The sequence below is a fragment of the Gallus gallus genome, chromosome 1 (assembly GCF_016699485.2).
Source record: "Gallus gallus isolate bGalGal1 chromosome 1, bGalGal1.mat.broiler.GRCg7b, whole genome shotgun sequence".
NCBI lineage: Eukaryota > Metazoa > Chordata > Aves > Galliformes > Phasianidae > Gallus > Gallus gallus.
In genome coordinates, this window is record NC_052532.1 from 12,200,956 (window position 1) to 12,227,777 (window position 26,822).

The 26,822-nt window shown below is 37.7% G+C and overlaps 1 protein-coding gene across 15 annotated transcripts in view; it reads left to right on the forward strand.

Annotated features, from left to right (window-relative positions):
* The window catches only part of MAGI2 (membrane associated guanylate kinase, WW and PDZ domain containing 2), a 726,830-nt gene that overhangs the window by 309,140 nt on the left and 390,868 nt on the right, over window positions 1-26,822 (forward strand). The window contains exon 1 of one of the 15 annotated variants that reach the window (XM_046933206.1): window positions 20,983-21,187. The exons of the other annotated variants lie outside the window; for them this stretch is intronic. The gene's annotated coding sequence lies outside the window, so the exon portion shown is untranslated. Of the gene's footprint in view, window positions 1-20,982; window positions 21,188-26,822 lie in introns of those variants that run through there. 15 annotated transcript variants of the gene reach the window in all.

Consider the following 26,822-nt stretch of genomic DNA (forward strand, 5'->3'; position numbering starts at 1 on the left):
GTTAGGGAAAGGGTCTGCACCAGAGAGTGGTGGGCATGGAACAGCCTGCCCAGGGCAGTGGTCACAGGCCTGAGCTGCTGGAGTTCAAGGAGTGTTTGGATAATGTTCTCACTAACAGAGTTTGAATTTTGGGTGGTGCTGTGTGGAGCCAGGAGCTGGACTCTGATCCATATGTATCCCTTCCAACTTGGGATGTTCTATCATTCTATGATCCTTTATTGTGTTACAAATAAGGATAGAAATGTTTCATTTCTGATTGTCTGATTAATTAGAATGGCACCTAGAAGGAAACCTTTATTCATGTTCGACTGAAATTGTTTTGGTTTATTTGTTTTTGTTTTTGTTTTTTAAATCAAAGTAATAATTATATTAACTGAAATTTCTTTGGAATCAATGTCTGATAGGTAAGGGTTAACAGTGCTATTCTGTGAGAACAAATTTATTTATTTCCTTATCTGCCTTGTACCAGAGAAAAGTAAGTCACACAGAAAATATTTTGTAACTGTAGCTGAGCTGTTCATTAGAACACTTTTCAGAAACAATGACATTTGTGAATAAAATGAAGCCAGTCTTTGGAGGAGGAGAGTGGGTTAGAGTGGTCAGGTATTACTTTCGCTTACAGGTTTTCGAAGGTTGTATCTTAGTATTCTCAACTATCAGAATTTTTAGAGAATTACACAAATCTTGAAGTACTGGAGTAAAACCATAACAGCATGAAATCCTTTATTTTCCCACATAAATATGTGCCTAATTTGGGCAAGACGGTGGGAAGGCAGTGGTACTAACAAGCTTACCTATTGGTGAGGCTTTTTGTGAGTACTACATGTCCTGACAGATGCACATAAGTGTCAAACTCTGTGAGAATTCTGCTTCAACCTCTCGGGTTAACCATGAAGAGGGAAGGGAAAGAAAAAAATTTCTTTAAACTTTTTTAATGTTCGGTACTGCAGCTTTTTTATTCCAAATAACATTTAGAAACTTTGGTATAAAATTGAGAGTTTTATGTGTTTAGATACTCTGGAGAAAAATATTTATTTTGGAGACCTCAAACATGATGGGAATGTTATGTAGATGACAAGGAAGTAGAACTGGCTTAATTGAAACCCTCTACAAAAAAATCATGTTAATGCAGAAATAATTTTCCAGCATTTACTTGCCTTTGCTATTGACAGGACAAGGGGGAATTGTTTTAAACTGAAAGAGGAGAAATTCAGATTAGATGTTAGAAGGAAGTTCTTTATTCAGAGGGCGGTGAGGCACTGGCGCAGCTGCCCAGAGAACCTGTAGGTGACCCAACCCTGGAGACAATCAAAGATGGGATCCTGGACAGCCTGATCTGGTGGGTGGCAACCAGCCCATGGCACAGTGTTGGAACTAAATGATCCTTAAGATCCCTTCAAACCCAAGCCATTTTGTGAATTTGTAATTGTCATGTAGTGAATTCTGTAAGAAAGCTAATATCGGAGTGTGGTCATTTCTATCCTTTTTAAGTAGCAAAATCGTATTATTATCCACTCATTTACAATCTGGAAATTGGCCTTTCTTTAAGTTATGTGGCTGGAATTTGTTAAATACTGAATAGGTCCCTTAAAGAATTGGAAGCATACCATGAATAGAGTCGTCATATTTTTATGTATTATTATTATTACTGTAATTCTCTTTCAGTGGAGAATGTTAATGACTGTAAGTCTTGTCCATTTATTTTTCTAGTAAAAGAATAGTTTAAAAGGGCAATTTCTACAGTTGTTAACAACGTTGTTAATTAAAGCATAAATTTAATTTTAATTCTGCAATCTCAGTTGTTACTCTTAAAATTATGCAAGATAACTCACAGTCGTTGTCACCCATACTTTTTGCTATTATGAAGAGAGGAGGAATTTCAGTGAATTGGCATGGAATATGAGGTGTCTTTATGCTATGTCAAGCAGTCATTTGAGGGAGCTTGGTGAGGAAACATGCAAATCTGTTCTGTTTTACTCATTAGTGTGGTTATACGAACTAAGGGGTACATTTGCAAAATGTCATATTTTGTGAGAGTTCCTACTTCATTTCTTGGGACCTTAGTTGCAAAACAGGAAGTCTATATTTTCAAACCAAACTGAGCATCCTGTGTTCTTGCTAAGACCAGTGGAAAGTATCATAGCTCAGCACTTCAAAAGCCAGAAAAAGAGACATTAATTAGGAAGTAGGTGAGAAAGCCTTATCAGTAGAACTTCTGATCAAATGAACCCTAGTCCTAAAACCAAAACAGCTGCCTCCTTCCCTCCTCCCACAAATCCAAAGGAGAAAAGTAAGAGTCTTATACAGACTGGGAACTATAATATGTTTTAGTTATATATATATTAAAAAAAACAAAACCACACAAAACTAGACAGTGTTTCCTTTGGTTGCTCAGGGACATGATTTAGTGGAAGGTTGTTAGAGCCAGGGTAGTATGGTTAGGAGGTTGCAGTTGGACTTGATCTTTAAGGTCTTTTCCAACCTGAGCTATTCTATGGTTCTATGATTTAAACACTTCATTAGCTACCTATCTAATTTTGCATGGTGATGACAACTGCTAACAAGGTCAGAGGAAATACTAATCTGGAAACATTAAGGTATTTAGGTGTCTGTATTTGAGTGTATGACTATATTAAACTACTTCCATTAACTAGATGAAGAAGAGAATGAATTCTCAGATGTCCACATTATGAAACAGGGATGTTTTGCAAATTTAAGCTTAAATAATGTTACTGCTTCTAATGGGTGTATCCAGTAACATCCGATACCTGGCACTGGCTGACTGGCTACTTTCCATAAGAGCTAGGTAATGCCAAAAGATAAAAGAAGTAAATTTTCTATTGTGAACAAGAAATGTGTTACAAATATTGAGGCTAAATTCATGTCATATTTTCTGCATGTCAAATGTTTGTATCTAGTCTCTCTCAGATCTCTCTTGATGCTAACACATAACAGTAGCAAACCTTTTATACAGAGAGTGAGAAAGAAAGCAGGTACTGAAAGTTCAGACTGAATAAAACAGTGAAGAGAATGATGCTGAAAGGGGCAAGCATTGGGTATGAATGTTAATTTTATATATATGTGACTTTAGCAGAATTTAAACAGAGAAATAAACTGCTTCTGAAGATATTTGAAAAGCAAGAAAGTAAAAGCATTTCTCTTATTCAGTAATAACACTACTAAATAAATAATGTTTATCCCCAGTACATGCTCACTCCCATTTTTTATATCACTTTCAGATCAATGTTAATTCAAATAGATTCTGGTGTTTTATTTTGTCTGTCTATCAACATGACTGTGGCATTCTTATTGGAATTTGGCTTAAATTAAGTTTATCTCTAAAGCCACTCTGTGTGGGGAAGCCTGTGCAACCAGCATCATGCTGGTTCCCAACTGAAGTTCTTTACCCACAAAGTAGAATCAGATGTTTTTTTTTTGCCTCTGCCTCTTACTGTCCTCCAGGCATAGGGACTGCTTCAGCAGAAGGTGAAGAACATCCTTAAAATTACATGACTGTCAACATTTTCTCAGCTAGCGATTGGAATTAAGTGATTTATTAATTTTCCATGACTTTAGCATCTTCTTGAACATAAGCTGCTAAATTCAAGTTTATGTCAGCACTTCTACCAATTGTAATGAATTCAGAAGGCAGCTAATTTAAAAAGGCATCTAATGTTTTTAGGTGCTTTAATAGGTAATTGATTGTTGCCTATTTGTTAAAGCGAGTACTTCAAGTCTTGGCTTCTTGTGGCATTTGGCTTCCCAGATGGGCAGGTGCTTTTGAAAGTCCTGTTCCAAGTGATGGCATTGTCTTTTCCTTCTTTATGGGTGCTGCAAATCTTCTAGTGATATATTTGACAGTGAGATGTACAATATTGCCTTCAAAATCTTCCTTTCTATTAGATAAACTATTAAATAGAGGAGTTTACTTTATGATAATTGTAGTAATGTCTGTTACTGAATTCTCATCTGTCAGCAATATCATACTGATACTCTAAGTGAACTGGTGGTTCATCTATCTTCCAAAATATGAGTATCTGTTAATGTACTCCATATAACCTATGCAGCTCTGTTTACAGAGCCTATGTTTACAGAATGAAACATAATAATTTCCACATCTCATTTAGTCTCCTGCTTTGGAACAAAAATGAAATACTTTTCTGTCCTTTCTGACCTTTTCTTAGGTTGGGCAGGAGTAATTTTTTTTTTATGAGTAAGCAAACTTCAAATAGATTTCTTCCAATCTAAATGTCTTGTTTTACTCTTCAGGAAGCTGATGTGTTTGCATGAAGTTTTACAAGGTAGTGTGTCAGCACTTGAAATAAGAAGTACAAATCATCCATACTGGAGTAATGCAGTTATAGTGCAATTAATGCTTCTTTCAGGGCTCTCCTGCCTTCATTAGTGCATAGGAATACTTTCCATTCATAATTCTCTCCATGACAACTCATAAAATGAACAGTTTGTGCTCATTTTGTGCTAGTACTCATTTTGTTTCTCAGTCATCCAAGACCATCTGCACATTCTTTTTTTCTGAAGATATATATTTCCATTTAAAATCAGCTTGCAGTTTGTTGAATATAGTAACCCAAATACTGTGCTTGAAGACCTCTTTAGATAAACTCAAATACTTTAATTTCTTCTAAAGTTCCTGTGGACTAGGTACTTCTAACAGTAAGCATATCTTTTGAGTATATATAGACTTATTTGTATCTGTTTATAATGCAGGAAGCCTACAATAATTTGTAGCTTGCTTTTTAAGCTGAATGTGGTTTAAAGCCTAGATAGTGCATTTCAATTTGCAGAATTTTATTTATCATAAATCCTTCCCAAAAATCCAGCAGAAATCAGAGGAGAAATTAACTCAAAGCTGTCTTTCCGAAAGGCTAACTTTTGGCAAGTTGTTATTATGACAAAACCAGTTTTCAAAATTGTCTGTCTTTTTCTAAGAAAAACTGTCTCCTGAATTTGTCTGATAGCAGAAAGCAACAATAGAGAGAAGACATACTCTGCTATGTTACCCCAACACATTTTTCAGTAGTTTTTATCTTTCAAGACTACGTTACTTCTGTACTGTCTTTCTTTAGGAAAACTTATAGGGTGGAGCACATTTAGATTGTTTCCCTAAAATGAGAATTGTCTACTACTTAAATGCTATACATTACACCAAATTATTTTAAATTTCAACCAGATTTCCTAATGCAAGCCTTTTTTATATTACGTCCAATTAATTATTAGCAATAATATTATTGTTATTTTTATTTTTGACTACAATTAAAATGTAGCTGTAATGACTTTGGGATGGATGCAGGAGGAAAAGAAGAGAAGACACATAGAAAATGCCCTAAAATGAAGCAAAAGAAAAGAAAATCAAGTAGCATTTATGTATTATGCTGCTCCATAACATCCAGGTCAGATTACAGTTTAGTTCAGCTCCTCCATTTTCAGGAACTAACCACATTCTGTCACTAAGAAACAACAACTCAGCACGCTCCTTCATCAGACAGTCTCTCTGATGATTGCTAAGAAAGCCCTGCAAAGAGCCTGAGGTTGGGAAACATTAGTCCTGTACGTATTCTTCCAAAAGGAAAGATATGTGTAACATATGCCTTTTTTTTTTTTTTTTTTTTTGTACTTAGATGTAGTGTAATCCACACAGACAGAAGCTATTTATGTTTGAGAAAAACTATCAATAAAACATCTCAGTCTCTTAGTGACTATAGCATTCAACATTATAGTTATTATTATTACTCTTCCATCCTGTTAATATGGTCAGGAATGGGAAAAAATATTTCCTTTTGCCCCATTGCAGTGGCATCTCAGCATTCAGCTTTTCTGGCCACAGTCAGAGCTACCTAAATCAAGTCCTCTGTAAAAATATATGTTTTTATATTTTAGCGTCCAGAAAGTTCAGTCTTTGAATTAGTTGAAGCCACAACTAGAAAACCTGCAAAACTGAACAAAAGTGAAATTATAGTTTTTGGAAATTAGCCCAACAAATGAATTGAAATGTATACAATTTTGCTACAGATCTATAAATTTCCCTCTTTAGCCTATTTTTTTAAACTAACCACTGGTGTCTTCACCTGTCAAAATCAAATTGTGGGAAATAAGGAAATACATAATTAATCTATGCTCTCCCATAGCAGTGGCCTACCATATTTTTTTTTTGCCTTCTGTTTTTGCAGATATTACAAGAGAATATTGGAAAAGTACTTCACTTATTCCAAAGAAATACAGTATTTTTTGGCCTTTAACTCACTATATCATTTTATCTCTCTGCCGTGTCATGTGCTGCTTTTGGAGATGGGCTGTCACAGATATTCCCAGTGGCTTTTGCAAGCTTCAGAGGTAGAACTGAAGTGAGTTAGACTGAGCTGTCATGTACTGTAATTCTTTATTTTATACTCTTAAGAAGGTTTATTTTTTCTGAATTGACGCTCTGTAAACTTTGTGAGGGTCCTAAATATGCATTAACTAAGGTTTTAGTCATTGATTTCTTTTGTCAAATAATGTGATTTCTAAATGCAGGGGGATATAGATTTATATCTTATTTCTTTCAGAGATACTGACTGTAAGAATGAATAGCTAAACTCAAGAACCCATCCATGCCACTCTCCAAACAAAACAAACAAACAAAAAGAAAAGAAAAACAAAACTTCAAAGACTGAATTAGGACTCAAAGCACAATGATTACATGCATAAAAATGTTTATAGCTGAGTGAGAAAGGGCGTTTTAATGAAATGCTGAGAATGCCCCACCTCAGTGTATTTCCAGAAAAGGATATATAGTTATTTGAAATGCATAAAAGTTTCATGTTAAATGGCAAAATAATTTCCTTACCTATTTTGTCCCAATACTATTGCAAATGTTATAAAGAGCCGGTCTTGGTTTGTATCTGTGCCATACAGGGATAATCACTGTAATCTTGAACAAAGTATGAATGAAGGACTTCTAGATTTTGGTGCAAGACCTTTACTACCTTCCAGACAAATATGGAAAAGCATGTCCTATAGCTATAGATTATTATATTTTGGGGTTGGTTTCACAGCAAAATTACGAAGTTTTCACATAGTGTGATTTTTCTTATGATGTGTAATTTACTATTCGGTGAGGGAAAAATGTACTTTTCTTTACACCTGCAAGCCTGCAGATTTCATATCTTTTCTTATTATTCTAAGAACTGATACAGATGTTATGCTCATAGAAATTCACATGCCTATAATGTTTCCTATGATGGTCCCATGTATTTTGTGAGCATAATTAAGCCCTACAGCTCTGCTACATTGCACTCCTGTTTCATAAATGGGGAAACGGAGGCACTGCAGACCTGATTTGCTCTAAATCATACCGATTTAACAGAAAACCAGGGACTCTGACTGCCAGCCGGCTGATGTGAACGGTAACAATGCACGGCCTCCATTAACCTGATCTGACTTCAAGTACTGCCATTTCTTTACAACTTTGTACAACAAATGTTTCACTTGCATTAAGCTGTAATGTTTGTTGACATTTATATTTCATCAGCTACCTCAGTTCCACATGGCTCTTTCAGAAAGTTCAACTTTCCTAAGCCGTTTTTCATAAATGCGTTTTTATATACCCACATTTTTCCTTTTTTTTTTTTTTTGCATTGAGTTTCTACCCTTCTCTGCAAAACCTCATCACTATGACCATGCAGCGCACTAAGCACACTTTAAAATTCTTTTTCCTTTCCTGATGATTTGTTTCATTAGTGACATTCTTCAAATCAAATGTACCTAATCCATGGTTCAGTCTACTAACGGGAAATCGGTTCAGTGAACAGGGATTTATATAACAAAAGAAGTGCTCACTTAGGGAGTACTTTTAATACTTCATTCATTGAAAAAAAATGCTAACCTTCAGATTTTTCTGACTTTAATGCTCTGGTGTTTCAGTTTGGACTTAACTGTAAATGAAAGCCTTCGAAAGCCATATAATCCATCGCTCTCATATTTGCTGAAGCACAAGTTTCATGGTACATGAACATTTTTTGTTTCTTTCATTATTTTTTTTCTTCTGTAATTATATCAGCTGTGTTACTTCTAGGCATGCTTAATTCTGTTGTCTGTTCTGCTCTGCAATTCCTAACAAAGGCCCAAATGTCTATGGTGTTTTATATTTATATAATTTTTGGTTAGAGACTGTAATCCTTGCATCTGATTATTATTTTTGGGAGGAGGGGTGGAGGGGTGGAAGGGGGAGTTGGGAAATGTTCCTCTTTCTATGTTAGCTGCAATTCAGCTACTGGGATCCTGAGGCTCGATTGGTGTTCTATTTTGAGTTGTGGTTATGTAGAAAAACTTTGTTCTTACTAAGTAGGTCTTGCTTTTGTATGCACAGATTTTTAACTGTTTCCTGAGATGGGAGTTTCCTGTATTTCTGTGATGGGAATAAGTTTGTATTTCTTTTAGATTTTCTTAGGGGGTACTGATATAGAAAACTAAACTTGACTGCAGATTATTGGATTATCATATCACCTCACCAGTTAGTTTAATTTACTGAACAATTCAGTGTTCTGGGGAAAGACCAAAATCTGCTGTCATCACCACAAGTGTTAACTTGACTAGTTTACAAAATTGTTAATCAATTCTGTTAATCTAGAAAGCTGAACTTCAGTGGCAGGGAGTGAAAGCAAACCAAAAAAACCACAAACATACCAAGATAACTTTTTCAGGAAAATGGGACTGAGCTCAGTGAAAGATTGTGCCAAATTTTCCTTCAGGAAAGAATGATTCCATGGTGTTTTTTATTATAGTCTGTAGGCCATAAAATAGCAAGCCCTTTCTACTGAGTTATGTCATGTTTCTTTTATTCTTTCATTTTTAAATCTAGTAAAATAACCTCTGTCACTGAATGCAAATGACATTGCACAGTTCAACTGGGATTAAATTATTAATATCAGTACATTTTACAATAGAGGTAGGAACCCATATAAATGATGATCAGATTTGAATGAAAATAGGGTTCTGAAGAAAGGAAACAAAAAGAGCTCATCCATAATTACAGAATCACCAAGACTTATCCTTCGTGGTTCACAAGATCATCCAGTCCAACTTTCCACCCATCACCAGTAGTTTTCACTAAACCATGTTCCTCAACACAATGTCTAAATGTTCCTGGGACACCTCCAGGGTCAGTGACTCTACCACCTTCCTGGGCAGCCCATTCTAACACCTGACCACTCTTTCAGAGAAGTATTTCCTAATGTCCAGCCTGAATCTCCCCTTGAGGCCATTTCCTGTAGTCCTGTCACTAGTTACACAAGAGAGGAGGCTGACTCCCAGCTCACTACAACCTCCCTTCAGGTAGTTATAGAGATCAATAAGGTCCCCCTTGAGCCTCCTCTTCTCCAGTCTAAACAATCGCAGCTCTCTCAAGCCACTCCTCATAACGCATGTGTTCCAGACCTGCCACGAGCTTAGTTGCCTTTCTCTGGACATGCTCCAGGGCCTCTGTCTTTCTTCTAGTGAGGAGAACAAAACTGGACACAGTACTCAAGGTGTGGCCTCACCAGTGCTGAGTTCAGAGGTACAATTACTTCCCTGCTTCTGCTAGCAGCGCTATTTCTGATACAAGCCAGGATGCCATTAACCTTCTTGGCCACCTGGGCACACTGCTGGCTCATGTTCAGCCGAGCATCAACCAATAACCCCAGGTCCATTTCCTCTACACAGTCTTCCAGCCACTCTGCCTCAAGCCTGTAGCGTTGCCTGGGGTTGTGGTGGCCAACGTACAGGACCCAGCACTTGGTCTTGTTGAACTTCATCCCATTGGTGTCAGCCCAGCAATCCAGCCTGTCCAGATCCCTCTGTAGGGCCTTGCTACCCCCAGGCAGATCGACACTTCCTGCCAACTTGATGTCATCATCTACAAACTTACTGTACACTCAATGCCCTCATCCAGGTCATCAATAAAGATATGGAAGAGGACAGGCCCCAGCACCTACCCCTGGGGAATACCACTCATGACTGGTGATGTGAGCAAGAATTATGTAACATAATTTTATAATCTTCACAGATAGTTGATATGCTTTTTCCTTATGATTTGTCTCACAGATTTTCCATTGCAATTCAGTAGAATTTGATTAGTCTTTGCAAACGGTATCCACAGCATCATGAGTCAGATGCATATCTTCTACACACAGATTCATAATTTTCAAAGAGGTGTCTTTGCTCTGTTTTCAGTCACTGTGCACAGCAGTGATCCAGCTCATCACTCATCTCTAATGATTCTCTTCTTTCCCTCTGGGATATTTATCTCATGAAATGAGCGGCATAGATGACAGTTTTAACCATGCCCTAAACAGGACTGAAGTTCCTACTAATATGCCCTTCTGAAAGACAGGACAGAAGCAGTCCACCCAATCACTGTCAAGTTTTAAATTCAGAATATGCTTTCTGTTACCTGGTCTGAAAGCAATGAAGTCTTCATATTCCAGTCACTTGATTTTCCTGTTGTTACAAAAAGCCAGTAGTATTCGATAGGCTACATTACTACTGACTCTTGGTATTGATTTTGTATTGATTAAGCAATTTGTTCTTATTTAAGAATATCTGTAAAATAGAATGTTTTGTTAGGACATGAAAAAGTTGACTAGCAGAAAAAGAATGCCAAAAGTTTTAAGTAGTGCTTGCAGTACATTCTCTTACTGATTAATAGCTACTATTCCTTATACACAGTTGAAATAACTTAATACTCTATATATGAAAACTGCTTCTTGCACCATCACTTGAAAGAAAATGAGACTCGTCTACAAGACAAAAATCCACATTTTTCCTTGTAAATCTTAGGAAGTATTTAGACAAGTAATCAAGATCTATAAACTAACTGATGTCTTAGCTCTCATTTAAGAGACACCATAGAAAAATTACACTCATCCTACTCTCCTTTTACAATGAAAAGTTTTTCTGGATCACATTTTAATGGAACCGCAATGCAGAAAGATTTGCAGAAAAATATCCTGTTTGTATTTTGTGCTTGCCCTAGCAATAGGGCTACAAAATAAGGGTTTTTTAGCAACAGTACTAAAAAATTACTGCTTAAAAATGATATTTGTCAAATTTCATATCAGAAGTTAAGATAACAATCTGAAACTGAAAAGGTTGAATGAATATACACAGGATTTTCTTAGATGTAACCTTTGACACAAGAATTTTGTCTTACTGGAAAGCGGGTGCAGTGAGGTAAACTGTGATATTAGAAATCTTGACATGCATGTCAAAAATGGGTTTCTCTTCATGTGAGAAGTTGATCCCCAGAATAAAGGAAAATGCAGTAGAAGAAAAAGCAAGATTAGTCCCTTAGCATTGGGTCTGACAACTGGATAAAGGCCTGGCACTCTGGGAAATTGACAGCTGCCTAAATTGTGAGGAGACTGTAAACTGTGTTTTGGGTGCCAACTCATAATTATACATAAGATAAAATTTCCAGCTGAAGTATCACTAAAGGTTCAGCTCTTACTATTACTTATGACTTTAACATAGAAACTGCAACTGTTCATTTGTACTTTAACATTTTCTGATGTTGCCATCACATAGGGTGTAAGACCTAGGAAATGTTAACTCTACTTCTAGATGTGATATTCTCTCTTGATACCAATAGAGGATTGTTACAATTGGTAGATCAGAACATTTAGCTCCGGTAAGCAGAAAAGCAGATAAATTATTGCTTTTTTTTTTTTTTTTTTTGGTGACCTGTTAAAAAAAATAAATAGTGCTATTTAAAGAACATCCTAGTATCTTGCATTAGCTTCATTTTCAACTAAACACAATCACTTTTGAATTCACAGATTTTTTGTAAAATCTTTGCTGGTCAAGTTTCTTCTACCAAAAGTGTGGTTCCTTAGTGAGTTGTGGATAATTTATCATCCCGAGATTTTCAAGATGTTTAAGATGTTTATAGAGAAAATATTTTTATTTGTGCTAGGAAAAAAAAGAAGAAAACAACAAGAACAAAAGAGCCATTAGAGATCAAATATTATTTATTAGCAACATGCTGTAACAGATTTGACTTCCATGTGGCATACACTGTCAGTGCTTGTAGAGTGAGTGGCATTATTTCATCTTTAAAGGCATGAAATATCAGAAACAGCAATTGCATAATAAAGAACAACCAGCATAGTAGTAGTTTCGGTTTGCATTCCTCTTTCAATGTATATGGAAATAGGACCTATTTTTTCAGCCACTCTGAAATCTCCCAAGGAAGGAGATTCTTCCACAGCTCAGCATACTTTGTGGCCTCACATTCAACTCCAACCTATAAACTTTTTCTGCAGAGAATAACGTGAACCAGGACTATTCTTCATCCATAGTTGCCATGTTATGTAGTCACCTATACATTAATCCGTGATCCAGCTTAAGATTATAATGTGTTTCTGGTGTTTGAAAATGATAAATATGTTTGAATATTTGGTGTCCTCTATTTTCTCTACAGTACATATGTCTTTTTTTTTTTTTTTTTTTGCGAATATGTGGACTTTACCCTTCAGACCTCCCACTTTATAATGCTTGATTTTCCTAACACGTACTGAGAAACGCTGTGAGTGGAAGGGGATTTCTGGCAGAAGGTGCCTTGGAGAGCAGTTCTCACAACATTTCAACAGTTTGACTGTTTTCATTTAAGGCCAAATGTTTTTTTTTTTTGTTTTTTGTTTTTTGTTTTTTTTCTTTTTTCTTTCTGTCTGAATCGTCTAAAGCACATTACATGGATGTTTTGTTTGTTGTGAAGAGAGAAAGAAAGGCTGCCTCTGATTCCTAGGTAGGTCATTGCTGAAGATGCACTCAGAAATCCATATATCACAGTAAACCTACAAAAGCCACAGAGTTAAAAGAGAGATGTGAAATATACTTACAGAACTCCTCCACCTTTTTAAAAAGAAAGAATGCTTGCATGCTGTCAAATCCATAAAATTGGTCTCTTACAAATCTGGTGGTTGAGCTCAAGAATGAACTTTTTACTCAATCTTTCTTATCTGCTTTACTCATTTGTATCTTCTGTCAATTGCTTATAATTTATTTTTTAATTGGCTTTCATCTTCAGATTTAGCAGGGGAGATGGAAGGACACACAGATAAATATATATGTAGAAATCATATCCATACCTTCCTTCCTTACCTTCCTTACTTACTTTCCTCTCGTAATGTCATTACAAAACCTTATTTTCCTTAAGAAAGTAACCTAAAAATTGCTGTGAGTTACACCAGTGAATCTCCACTGACTTTTGGGAATCATTCTTGATTTATATCAGTCTGAGAGTTAATTAAACTCTAAGCCTTAATGAGATAATTTAGGTACAGATCCGGCCATGGCATAGCATGTGGCTTTGTGCAGGTGAACAATTGCATTAAACAGGCTCAGATTTTTCACCTTGAAAGTATTTGCATCTTCAGGTATCTAGTTAAAATTTCAAGCTCTGACTAGTCTCTTTAAGCTTTAAAGAGAACGTGTATCATTTAAATCTATTTAATACTTGAAAAAAGATTAGTAATTGCAACTATTGTGACTATAGTGAAAATTTATATGGTTTCAATCATGATAATTTCTGATTCAGAGTTACTATAAAGTAAGCTTTGTAACAGTACACAGTGTACAAGATTGCCATATCTCAGAGATTGCCACTATCTCAGTCATTTCTCCTGACTCAGAAATATTTTAAAACAACAAAATTACAATATGTGATACAATACTTCTACTGCATATTCCATGGTGGTTTCACACTGATGTCTAGATAAACTCCACCACATTGCTTTCTCAGTCCTGCTTCTCAAAGAAAGAAGGGAAGAAGGTACAATAGAAAACAGCTTAAGGGTTGAGATAAAGACGGGGAGACTGCTCACAAATTACTGTCATGAGTGAAACAGACTTGATGTAATGAGATTAATATAATTTATTGCCTATTAGTAACAGGCTAGGGGAGTGAGAAATGAAAAGCCATCTTAAAATACTGTCCCCCCACATACAGCCTCTTCTACATTCTCCTCCCCAAGTGGTGCAGGGGAACAGGGAATGAGAGCTGCAGTCAACCATAATGCTTCATCTCTGCTGTTCTTTTATGGTCACTCTCTGCCCGTGCTTTAGCATGGCTTCCCTCTCACATGATGAGATTGTTCCTAAATTGATCCCAAATTGACTACTACTTCTCAAACACCGTTCCAACATTAGTCCATAGCACTGGACTCATCCTTCAGGCACTGTTCCAGCACTGTCCCCACAGGCAGCAGCTCCCCCAGCCTGCCTGCCCCACCACAATCTCCTCTCCGCAGGTTGCCGCTCTAGCCTAGGGCTGCTCCTGTGGGCAGATCTCTGAGCTGTGCCTTCTTCAGGCTACATGCACTGCTACAGTGTGGACTCTCCATAGCTGCACATGGAGATCTGCTCTGCACGGTGTCCATGGGCTGCAGGGAACTTCTTCTCCACATCTAGAGCACCTCATGCTTTCCCAGAGCACAACTGATGTCACTCCTGGCTCATCTCTGACCAGCAGTGGGTGCCTTTTGGAGCCTCCTGGAGCTGGCTCTCATGTGACATGTGGCAGTTTCTGAGCTCTTCTCGCAGAAGAAAGTCTCTCAAAAATAAATACGTAAATAAATGTAAGTCTTGCAATGAGTTTGAAGGAGGAAAGGGAGAACATTCTGTTCCTGAGAAGTGAAAAAGTTGCTGCAAGAGAAAATGTCACTTTAAAAGAAAAAGACAATTTTAAAACTAGGAAAAGAAAGATGGAGCAGTAATAACTTGTATGCAGAACAGCAGTGGAAGATAATCCATGTAAGATGAAAGTGCAAAGTGCTTTTTATCTCTGTGGTCTTCCGGGCTGCCCACAGCCGAAGGGAGAGTGGCTGCGGCAGGGACTGTCGCTCTCCAAGGTGCTGAAAAGAGACGAACCCCGGGACTAAGCAGGGTGAGCAGCAGGTTGAGGAGTAAGATGAGTCGTTTAAACTGGAGACGAAGTGAGTAAGACCAAAATTCCCGAATAAATTTAAATATTGGATTCAATTGTTTATATGAAGCTAAATCATACAAATATTACAACTTTTTGTGCAGTTCATTTTTTTTATTTAATTTTTTATTGCATTTGAGATTGTACATCTTGTGCCGTTACACTAAGGTTCTTATTGGTAATGTGTATCTGTGCGTTTTTGCATACTCGTGCAATATTTAGCAAAGATTTGTTCTACTAACACAAGCTTCCATTGTAGCATTCCTTGTGAATTAGATCTAATCAGTGATATACTTCCATTCTGCTGCTCATACTGAGTTAATTCCCTCTTCCACTGGGCAAGCACACTGCAGAGTGTTTCATTTACTTGTCATGGTGAGATCAAGAAATCTATTGTTAATTATTACGGTTTCAATTCCCAACTCAGCTGCCTGTGTCAGATGTGCCATTGTATGTGTATTTGACTATTAATGAGTAAATGGAATATTACTACATGCTTTATGAATATGAGGCTTCTTTTAGGCATACTCTTCCAGAAAAAAAAAAAAAAAAACATTAAGAATGGTACAAAAAAAACAACAACAAAACAAACAAACAAAAAAACCCTGACAGTTTCTTACACAGCTACTTAATAAGTGATTTAAATACAAATTTGAAATTATCACTTGTATGTGTTCGCATAGGAATTAATGTATGTAATTCTTCAGTCCTTTAAAATGTATTTATTATACAAAAAAAAGTATTCTAAAACAACATTTGAGTAAAAAGATTGATTAAATACTACTGGTAATAACATTTAAATGTTTCTATTAACTGGAAAATGTTACTACGTATATATAAAATTACGGCAATATAACAAAAAAAAAAATAACATAATGAAAAGACTATCTAATCCATAAAGTCTCCATTATACTTCGTATTTATAAATAGACATATTTATATACATTTTACCATACTACTACACTTACATTCTAAAACTCCCAATGTGTGGGACTTACTGGGAGTTTCACAGGTTAGAAGTTTAAACTTAAATTCTTATTATTTGTTGTTGTTGTTGTTGTTGTTGTTGCTGTTGTTTAAAATCAGTAGCTCTTAACAAAAAGCTATAATAAAAGTGCTCAAAAACCCAGAGCAGGTAGAGCTTTAATTTTTGTAGGCAGTGCTATAAGAGTTGCATACTTATGCTGCTGTTTAATAAAGACTTTGGCATCTCCATACAATACTTAGTCTCTGGGAAGAAGGGGAAGAGGTCCTGTAATAAAATAAGTGTACAGAGTGAGTCAATCAAGTGCTACTGGAAGAAGAGGTCCACACTGTGAATATACCAGTAATTGACATCTTGTGGATACCCCCATTGTAATCCAATTAAACTTTATTGAATTCCAACAGGGGGAAGCAGTAGGGTTGCAAATCCTCACTACTGTGCTACCACAGGCCATCCTCTTTTCAGGCACAGGAAACCAATTAAAAACTTACTTATCCAAAATAGCACACTTAATGAAAACACTGTCTGGAGAGGATGATAATTGTCTTCTTCTCATCATGGGCCAGTACATGCATTAGTACAGTCTTAGAGAGAGAGAAATGGTAGAGCTATCCAAAGAAAGTTAAATTGATGTCCTCCAAAAAACACACAGAACATTTTTAAGGTTTTTCCATTGCTACCCACCTGTTTCTATGGAAGTTATTGACATTGTGGTGCTTATCAATTAGCATTTGGTCTTCTCTGAAATATGTGTCTCACAATTGGTTGGCAAATGAACAGGTAAGAATTTTTGTAAATAGTAGAGTTAACATTCCATCCCCCAACCCCTCTACAAATTGAAGGGGCCTATATGCAAAATTTGTGTAATGGAATGACTGCCTTTTCATGAATGGATGAATGGAATATATATGTGTTTGTATACATATGCATAGATTGACACTGCAACACTGCAGACAGTTTCTAAGACAGCTTAGAAGTAAATTGTGTATATGTCTTTTTTGTTGTTAAACTATATTAAACTGTATTTCTATTTTTGGTTGAGTGGTTTTTATTTTTTTGTTTTGTTTTGTTTTGTTTTGTTACTGTTTTACATGGATAGGAATTATTCAGACTAATGATCATTAACATACATACACACACACGTGTACACATGCATATATATGCCAAAGTCAAGGATAAAGCCTTTGTATCTTGAGTATGCCTTCAGTGTGTACCTGAGTTCTAGGTTCTAGCCTATCAGGATATTAGCTATGAGACTTTTAGGTGGCTATACGTAGTCCAAACTCTTGTTTTCATATTCTTCAAAGGTTTCCTTTAGCACTGAGACTTCTAAAGCAACAAGAAGTGGTCTGTTGAGATCAGTGCTGAATACTGACCATCTGCTTGATTTCCATTTTATTCATGCAGTTTCTTTAGAAGTGGTGTGGCTCCTTTATTGGTTCCATAAGTTAAAAAGAGCATGAATATCCTATCAAGATGACTGATGTATTACCACCTAAACTTAAATAATTTTGTTTCTTCTTATTCTTCATTTATTTATTTATTTATTAATAATTTTTCATCTGATCTTTGAAGAAGGGAAGGCTCCCATGCTCTCCTAATGTGCCTTGCCATAATTTGACAAGGAGCAGGAGATCCAAAGGATACTGGTATTAACCTTGCTCATCATGTCTTGCTTGTTTATGTTGTTTTTAAAAGTCAGAGATAATGACGAATTCATTCCACAGAGAGATCTGCATTAACTGCTATCTCTAGCATAGGTCACAGCCTACACACATCAAATGGCCTATTTATGTCACAGGAATAGGACAATGTCTGTATCTCAGCCTTCTTCGTTTCTCTTTCCTCTTGGCAGTGTTTCTCCTCTGAACACAAAGGACTGTAGGTACACCCAAAAAACAAACTTAATCGATTACAAAATTGTTAACTTTCATGATTATTGTTTCTGATATTTCTGATGGGACAAGTTACTGAAAACACTGTCAGTGCTAATTTTGTAGAAGCTTCCTCAATTTTATAAATTGCGTGTGTAACATGTTTGCATTTAGATATTTTTACTCATCAATAATATTGATATAAAGTCTCAGAAGTTGAGTTTTGTCTGCTTTTGCAATACTTTTGAAACATAGACTAGAAAATTCTACATCTGAAGAATAAAAGAAAAGCAAAGCATTCATGCTTGCTTGCTGCAAAAAGTTCAAAGTCTTCATAGATGATTTTCTCAGTTGAGTATATTCTATTTGATCCATTCTAGCAAATACATTATTACACTTCTTTCACTATTGCTATTTCAGGAGGGTGAAGTGAAAAATCTACTCTCTGCAGAGTCCCCAAAACTCACAGAATACTATTTACAGCTAGAAAATGAGATGTTTGAGTTGGAATTGTCTAGTTGTTTTGTCTTCATATGGTACCTATGGCCTCTGTTGCTGTGTTCGTTGAACAGGTGTTTGAGTTTTAGGGAGGAAGGCACTAGATGTTCTTCTACAATGACATGCTTACCTTAGCAGTATAAGTTCTAAAGTTTTTCCAACATTTAATCAAACAAAATTTAGCACAAGCTAAGCTCCAGAGCTTTTAATATATATATATATAACAATGGTTTGCACAAACTTTTATTTTCATATGTTATAGTGGTGTCTAGTTTAATACATTTTTCCTCAGTATCCTAAAAAAAAAAAAAAAAAAAAAAAAAAAAAAAAAAAAAAGTTGCCCATTTGTGTACCTTGCATCATAAAAAATGATTGCATGGAAAGCAAAGTCTGGAAATTTGTGTTCTGTGTATTGTGTCATAGAGACTGAATTGTGATCTGTGAGCAGACATGTAGTTAATATGAGAAGGGTAAATGGTCATTTATGATATTATTGGGAACACTGGGAAGTATTGGAAGAGCCTGTGCTGGTTGATGGATGGATGAGCAGGTTTTCTGGCTTTAACTTGAGGCTTTAAGAATCTTAGGAGGCTGGGCTTAAATTTGTTCTGGAATAGTGATACATCTATGCATTTCAAGTCTTTCAGACTGATTAAATATGAACGCCTACTTTACCCTTTCCTCCTAGTTTTGCAAGTATTTCCTGTTTCCTAACATTTTACGATAAATGCAAAGAAGTATGTGGATTGCTCTGAAAGTACTGCCTCCTGTTTATTTCCATGGAAACTACAACAAAGAATACTCTTTGATAGAGAAAATTCTCAGCTACAAAACACTGTCTTTCAACATAGTCACTACCTTTTGTTATGCATTTTTGCCTGCATGCCACTCTCATAAAAATCCACACCAGCAGAAATGTCCCACTGTCACCACTGCTGAAATGCACCACCCACCACCTCACTGTGCTCACATCCACTGGTTGGTCTCCATTAATGTTCAGCAAGTGTCAGTGAATGTCAGTGGATGCTGTTTCTTCTGCATGGAGGAATTCAGTTACACACCATTGCTTCGTCCATACTTCATGTCAGATGCCATTTTGTCAGACTGCCCCTCCGCTGCCATCTGTCACATAGCAACAAAACGTAATGGAATGTTGGTGAGGAGGGTCAACCTCTGCTGCCATATCACCAACATTCACCTCTGACGCCATAGGCCAACAGAATGAAATAGGAGGTATTACTTTTGGAGCAGCCTACATACATTGTGTGACTTTCTAGTCTTATTAAACCTTAATTCTTAGTGATAATTGGAGGTAAAAATTAATTATTCTATCAAGACTTATAGTCTTTGTTTTTTATAAGATTTGCTCAAAACTTATTATTTGCAATTAAACTTTTATACTTAAAACTTTTCTGAAAATAATTGTTATTTTTGAAAAATTGGCAGTAACTGGGAATCCCACAGAATCTGGGACTGCAGTTTCATTCATTCTCTCTTTTAGAGTTTGAGTTCCAGAGCCATGCACAGTATGGTAGCTTTAATCATGGAAAGCCAGGGAATGGTGTCATAAGATTAGCCACTCTTCATAAAGTCAGGTTTACGTATAATGGGCCTTATGTCAAAGATATTTGAAATTACAGTGTAATAATACTGGGATGGTTCAGTTTGGAGAAGAGGAGACTCATGGGAGACCTTATCACTTTCTACAACTGCCTGAAAGCCTGTTGTGGCAAGGTGGGGGTTGGCCTCTTCTCCCAGTTAACAATGATGGAACGAGAGGGAATGGCCTTACACTGTGCCAGAGGAGGTTCAGGTTGGGCATTAGGAAACATTTTTTCTTAGAAAGAGCAATATGACATTGGAATAGGCTGTCCAGGAGGTGGTGAAGTCACTGTCCCTGGAGGTGTTCAAGAAAAAGTGGTTGTCACACTGAGCAACGTGGTCTAGAGCAGTCACAGGCATGGGTTGGTGGTTGGACTAGATTATCTTATTGGTCTTTCCAACCTTAAAGATTTTATAATTCTATGAATATGAATAGAGATAATAATTGTTTTCAGTTGGATAGCGATCGTTTGCTGTTCAGATGTTAAATATGGCTTCAGCATAAATATTTATATATTGCTTTGAAAGAAAAATATAGTTGGGAGGAAGCTGAAAGGGACTTACAGAAGCAGCATAGTATCCATTTTCCAATATGAAATACAATTAGGTTTAAGGAATAACCCCTTACTTAGGGGTAACCCCTTACTTAGGGGTAACCCCTTACTTTTAACTATTTCCAGTGAGAAGTTTAATTACGTATCTTTCCATCGTGCCTGCTTTTGTGTACTGCTGGGGGAGAACTGGAAAGCAGAAGAATGCCTAGCGATCTCTCAGGGCTGTATTTTTCTCCCTGCTTTGTAATGTAAATGGCCAGTTTGAAAACCACCACGGATCCCTGCGCACCATCCCCGAGCATCCTTTCTGTTTTTAACGGCGAGATCACCTGACCGCCACCTAAAATGCCCCCTGCGCTGGGAAGCAGCGGGCAGCGGTGGGGCTGGGCTCGGCGGGGGCTGTAGGGCTGTAGGCTGTAGGGCTGTAGGGCTGGGGTCCGCGCGGAGCCGGGCGGCCGCCGGGGGTGGGGACAGGAGAGGCAGCGCCGGGAGAGCCGCTGCCTCAGCCCTGAAGAGAGGCAAAACAAAAGAGCTCAGCTGCAGTTTGGTGTGTGTCTGGCTTAAGCAGAAGATTCGAGACATTCGTGCCGAAAAATCAAAGCACAGCTGAGACTACATCTTACCGGGAAGGTATTTTCTGCTCGCAGAATGGGCTGGATCGGTACAGGTGGTTTGCAGATCATGCGAAGACAGACGGGCTGAGAGCCATGGAAAGGTGGGATAACGCTCTGCCTCTCTTCATTGCTTTTTCTTTTTTTTTTGTTTCTCTCTCTCTCGGTTTATAAAGCAGTGTAGCTGGGACCTGAGGCAGGGTCGGTTAAAGTGATTAGATGGGTTTTAATCCCACAAAACAAAATCAGAATCAGAGGCGGTGCCGTGCCCAGCCAGATGTTCAGTGCAAACTTGGGCTGAGTCGGACTTGCTTTGCATGGTTCTTGGGTTGCTTTTGATGTTGTCTTTGTTTAGAATAGTTCCTGTACGAAACACCATGCCTTCAGAGGGATTGCATGTTTCTTTCACAAATTGTCAGAGGACTGTTTGGTTGCTGTTTGATTTTTGCCAAGGAAACGGCAAACGAAGGCTTTGATGATGTTTATGGGAACAGAAAGAGATGGTGACTTTGGATTTCCAGTGATGCTGGCGTGGTTAGAAGTTGAGCTGTGACTGTTGTTATACATTGTCTGAATTGTAACAATGGGCAGTTCAAGTGGAGCAAGTTTGAATGGTCTTTCTTCAGCAATTCCAAAGGCATTTCACTCCTGTGCTCTTTCACTTCTCACCGAAAGCAAAAAATGTGATTTTTTTTTTAATTTGAAAAAAAAGTCAAGAGAATTTTTGTAAAGGCTGAAATGAATATTTCAGTGTCATACTTAGATTTGCAGGGTTGTTGTTATACCAACATGCCTTAATAGCTAAAAGAAAGCCCAGCAATGTCTCATTTCTCTTGCTGGGCAGATGCATTTCTTTTGTTCTTGAACATTTTTCCCTTCCTTTTTAGAACAAAAGGCATTTCCTTTTTTTTTTTTTCTTTCATCTTTTTTTTTTTAATGGCAGGAAGGGAGTTATGTACAAATTAGCAATTTTGCACAGGTTAATGCTCTGCTTCATTCTGAAGTAAACTGCCTTAAGGTATTAGGAAGAAAAGGGGTGGGCAAACAGGGGGGAGGCTTGACCAATGTCCAAGAAATACTGAATACAGATGGATTTAAGTCGTGGAGAGAAGCGTACATTTATCTGTAGCTGGATTTCAGCTCCTTGTCATGCAAAATCTGCAGACCATAGCAGGGACATTCTTAGCAACCAATAAATCAGATTTGTAATGGGCCTTTAAAATTTGTCTGTGAGGGGTGACTGCCTGGGTCCCCTTTGGCCAAATTAAGATGCAATCTGACAGTACAGTAGCATCTGTGTGCTGACATTTTCTGGTGAACCTAGTGAAAAATGGCTCCATATCTCTTCTTCGGTTCCCAAAAGACGGTTTCTGAATAGCCATGCATTTTTCCCCTGTATTGTTGTTTGCTCTAATCACCGTTCTCCCTGATAATGTCTGACTGCCTTGTTTTGCTTTGCTTGCTTTAAAGTCTCTGTTTGAAGAGCTGAGGGACTGTGGTTGTTGTACCTAAAATTAGAGACTCATGCCAGTAATGCTCCTCACAAAAATATATATATATATTTATACACGTTTGTTGCAGATGAGTTGTATAAATACCACTAATAAAGCAGTTTCTGCCTGTGTTGCTGGAATTAGGTAAATGGGTTGGAAAATGTGTCTGAGATAACATGCCACCCATGATATAGGTAGAAAAAAGCCCCAAGTAGTGAGGGCAACTGACAGGTAAAACTGAAAATCCTTAAAAAAGGCATGAGAATAGATTCCTTAACAGGCAGCAGTGCACCTGTCAGCGCAGTGCCTGTTTATCCAGGGGAGAAGTTCATATTCAGATACTACAAGACGGAGTGGGGGAGGGAGGGGGAGAGGCACCACTTTAATTGTACTACTACAAGTGTGCTTCTGGGGAGTGTCTCGTATTGAGCAGCGCAGCTCTGCCTTGGTGGCCTCAGCAGAACTTCCAGCTGAGGAAAGCAGGGGGTGGGAGATGCCTCCATCTGTGCATGGTGAGCCGAAGGCAGGGGAGCGAGGAGGAGATCTGTGCCCTGTAATTCATGGGGTGGCAGTGGAGGCAGCTCCGCTGAGAGCCGCTTCTTTAACGTGAGGTGAGGTGGCTCCAAAGGGCGAAAGTAGGGCAGGCACGAGACAGAAGGATGGCTGTGAGAAGTTGTGAGTAGTGTGGATCCTCTCCAGAAAACCTGGCCAGTGCTATTTTTGTGACTTCCAACAATGCCTAGGGATGCTTTTGAGAAAGCAGTGAATCTGTACTTCCTCTCTGATTTAAGGAAATAGTTTCTCTTTTCAGCAAGAGAAGGATTTTAAAAGCTTCCCTTCTAGAAATCAAATGCTATAAATATCGTGCCATTTACTCATTGCAAGAAGTGTTACATTTTAGTTGGTACTTAGAGAGCATATTGTGTGGAATACTCATAAAACCCCAAAATGTTACTTTCCAGACTTGTTCCAATCTTTTGAGATTAATTTTCATAGCCGTAAATGCTTGGGGTTGCAGTAGAAAATTCCACTGCTGCTGGAGAGGAGCAAAAATGGAACTTTAACACTGCGTGCAGATCGTATTATTGCTTTGTAAAGGTAGATAATTTGACAGTAGTAAACAGTTTGCTTCATGGAAAGTGACACAGTTGCACTGTGGGAATGTGGAAAAGAAAACAAACATCTTGCAAACCATCAGACAAGCGAAAATGTCAATGAGAGATATTCCAGATAAATGGAGATGAAATGGTTTGAGTGACTGGATGATTCCAGATGCCTAATTCACAGTGACTGCATTTATAAAACAAGAGAATGCAGCTGCAGTTTTAGAAGCTAAACCAAGTCAGGCTGATTTCCAGATGTGCATGTACATAATCAGACACCATGGAAATCTGATGCTGGACAGAAGCAGGTTAGATTTCAGAACCTTGCTGTACACTTTAGAGAAGCTGGATTGAAGGTTCACCAAAGGCAGAAAAGTTTCTGAATGTCAGGAGATGACCAAATGTAATCCAAATGAAACACACGCACTCAACTAGTAGCATTGTCTATTGATTATATGATTATTACTTAAAACATTATCTAAAGTGGACTTTAACAGTGAATATCTGATTTGAGGAAAGAAGCAAGGCTTTGTACGTTTATTCTCATTACAAAATGAAAACTGCCCTGGGACCTTGCTTGCAAATCCATATTTCTCTGGATGAAGCACCGATAGACTGAATCTCAGTAAAGGGGGAGAGGAAGAGAAAGGCAGAAATAAAATGGTAGTGCTTTTGAAATTTCTTACCATCACTTTCTACAAGCTGTGCAGAGATATCCTGTGTTTTTTATTCCTGTTGTTGTGTAACTTGAAAATAACAAGAATGAAGTAGATTAACGTATAGTATCATGAAAGGAGAATCAGACCCAGAGTATTGAAGTTTGAGAAAATTGTATTTACATTGAAGCAGTCCAAGTAGCGATTGTCAGTGTTCCAGCTGACAGACTCAGCAAGCAGCCCACCTATTTCCCATTTCAGCAGCAAGTGCCTTACAGAAACTGTCATGCTCTCACTGCAAAATAAGCCTAAGAACATTAGAAGCCATATAGTGTTCCCAGTTGCCCTAATGTGACCATTTTAAATAAAGTTTGTTGTAAATAGCATCACTATAACGCAGCTGATCATAGCCTGTAGACTCAATAAAACAGTATGGTCAACAGAATTTCCAATATCTTTTTTTTTCTTTTTCTTCTTTTAATAAGGATTTCTCAACTACTCGTCTGTCATTGTTTCCACATTTATAGAGCATTTTCCAGACCCATGCATCTTCTCTACTTCTGGCACCAGATAAATATTTCAGAGACAGATCTATCTCTTGTCACTGTTGTGGACTGATATTTTTAAAATTCTTCTCATGGCTATATTATCTATAAAGATGATTTTTGTGGTAGCCTTTGGTGTTGATAAATAGAGCATGTGCAAGTATTAATGACTGTCTGTTGTCTTGTAGAAAATGAAGCATAGCAGTAGCGTTCACTTAAAACTGGTCTGGCTGGGTTTGCTCTTTCTCTGAGCAAGGAAGATCAGGTTGACTTATTCAGCTGAAGACAGAAAATCACTCTAATCTGGAAGGATGCGGGATATTTTTAACCTGCCCTCTCCATCTTTTCCCTATCACCGTCCTGATCTCTTTGTTTCCTCCTACTATTTGCCTTACCTCTCACAAACTTATTTATTTGTGTAAACCTGTTTTGATTTGACCTTGTCAACCATCTGTGACTCTCTCCTCCTGCCCCGGCTCCATGCTCCAGGACACTGAGATACCTTCTGCTCCCTCCCCTTTCTCTGGTCTGAGTGAACTCAGAGATTGATGCATGGAAGGAGATTGTCCTGAAAAGCATACCCAGATGCCTATGAAACTCAGAATACTACATCTCATCAGTCTCCCTACTACAAAAAGGAAATGACTTTTCACCCCAGTATTAGTCGTGTCTGTGGTAAAGAACTTAGTCAATATTCCTATGGTTAAAAGTGCCAATGGCAGCAATGAGAGCTGGTGGCTTTCTCAGGATATTGTGATCATCTGAATCTTTATCCTGAGTGTGTACATCATCACATGAATGGTCCTTAATGAGTACGTGATTGCTAGGGTTTAGAGCTCAGTTCTGCCTTGGATGAATCTAGTGCCAAGCTTCACTCTACAGTAGTGACCACTAGTAGAGAAAAGAAAGCTGATCCTGCAGAGGATCTCAGATTAAATATATTTTTGAGCCTTCCAAATAAATAAAACAAGCAAACAGAATTGACAGTGGCTGGCCACTGAACCTCTAAACTCCTCAGAGTGTTAGGCCTTATGAAAACATGAACCACCATCAAAAAATAATTAAAAAAAAAAATCCTAGGAAATATTTTTTAATCTAAAGGCATTTGGAGTTAAGTCTTTACAGCCATGACAAGTCTCATTGACAGACATGCTCATAACCCAGAGGTGATAGAATACAAGTGAGCATGGGTGTGGGAAGCATTGCAATAGAGAGCACATCACAATAAAAGCTCTCCTTCTCAGTTATCCTTCCTTTTCCAGTAAAACAAATAAATTGCAGTGGTGCAAAGTGTGAAACATTACTGCAGCTGGAATGCTCTTCTAATGACAGCAACAACATAATTTGTAAAAGCCCATCCTAGATAATAGAAAGTAAAGGTTGCTGGAAGTTATTAAAGATTTGGGAATTGTTGGTATATGGATTGATTGGAGCATAGTAATTGGATATGTATAGTTTCACTCTGGCCTTGGTCATACAGCTGGCCATCTTCTGAGAAGCCTGCACCAATGGGAGTGCACATCCTGTGCTGTTCCTGCTCACCCTCTGACACTGTACCCAAGGCCCTGGCTTCAGTCATCAGGAACATTAATGAGGCTGGCCAAAGTTGTTGGTGTTATTGCACCCACCTTAGTGAGCTGTGCTGGCAGAAGTGGTGATCAGACCTGAAGATGATAGTGGTCATAGTGAAATGCAGGCAAGCTGAGCCTGCAGGGACAAGACCTCTAGGGCAGAGGTGCCTTTCATCCAAGGATTTTTTACAGCCAGCTCTCTCATGACAGAAACTACAAAGGGTAACTTGGTAGCACTCCATCATACTATGCAGTCTGACACAGTCCATCATTTTTTACTTCAGTAGTGCTTTAATCTAGCAGTTAGCCTTAGGAGGAGCGAGCAACAGTGCTTTTCTCACTAATTAAGGTTCCCTACCATGGGGTTGGGA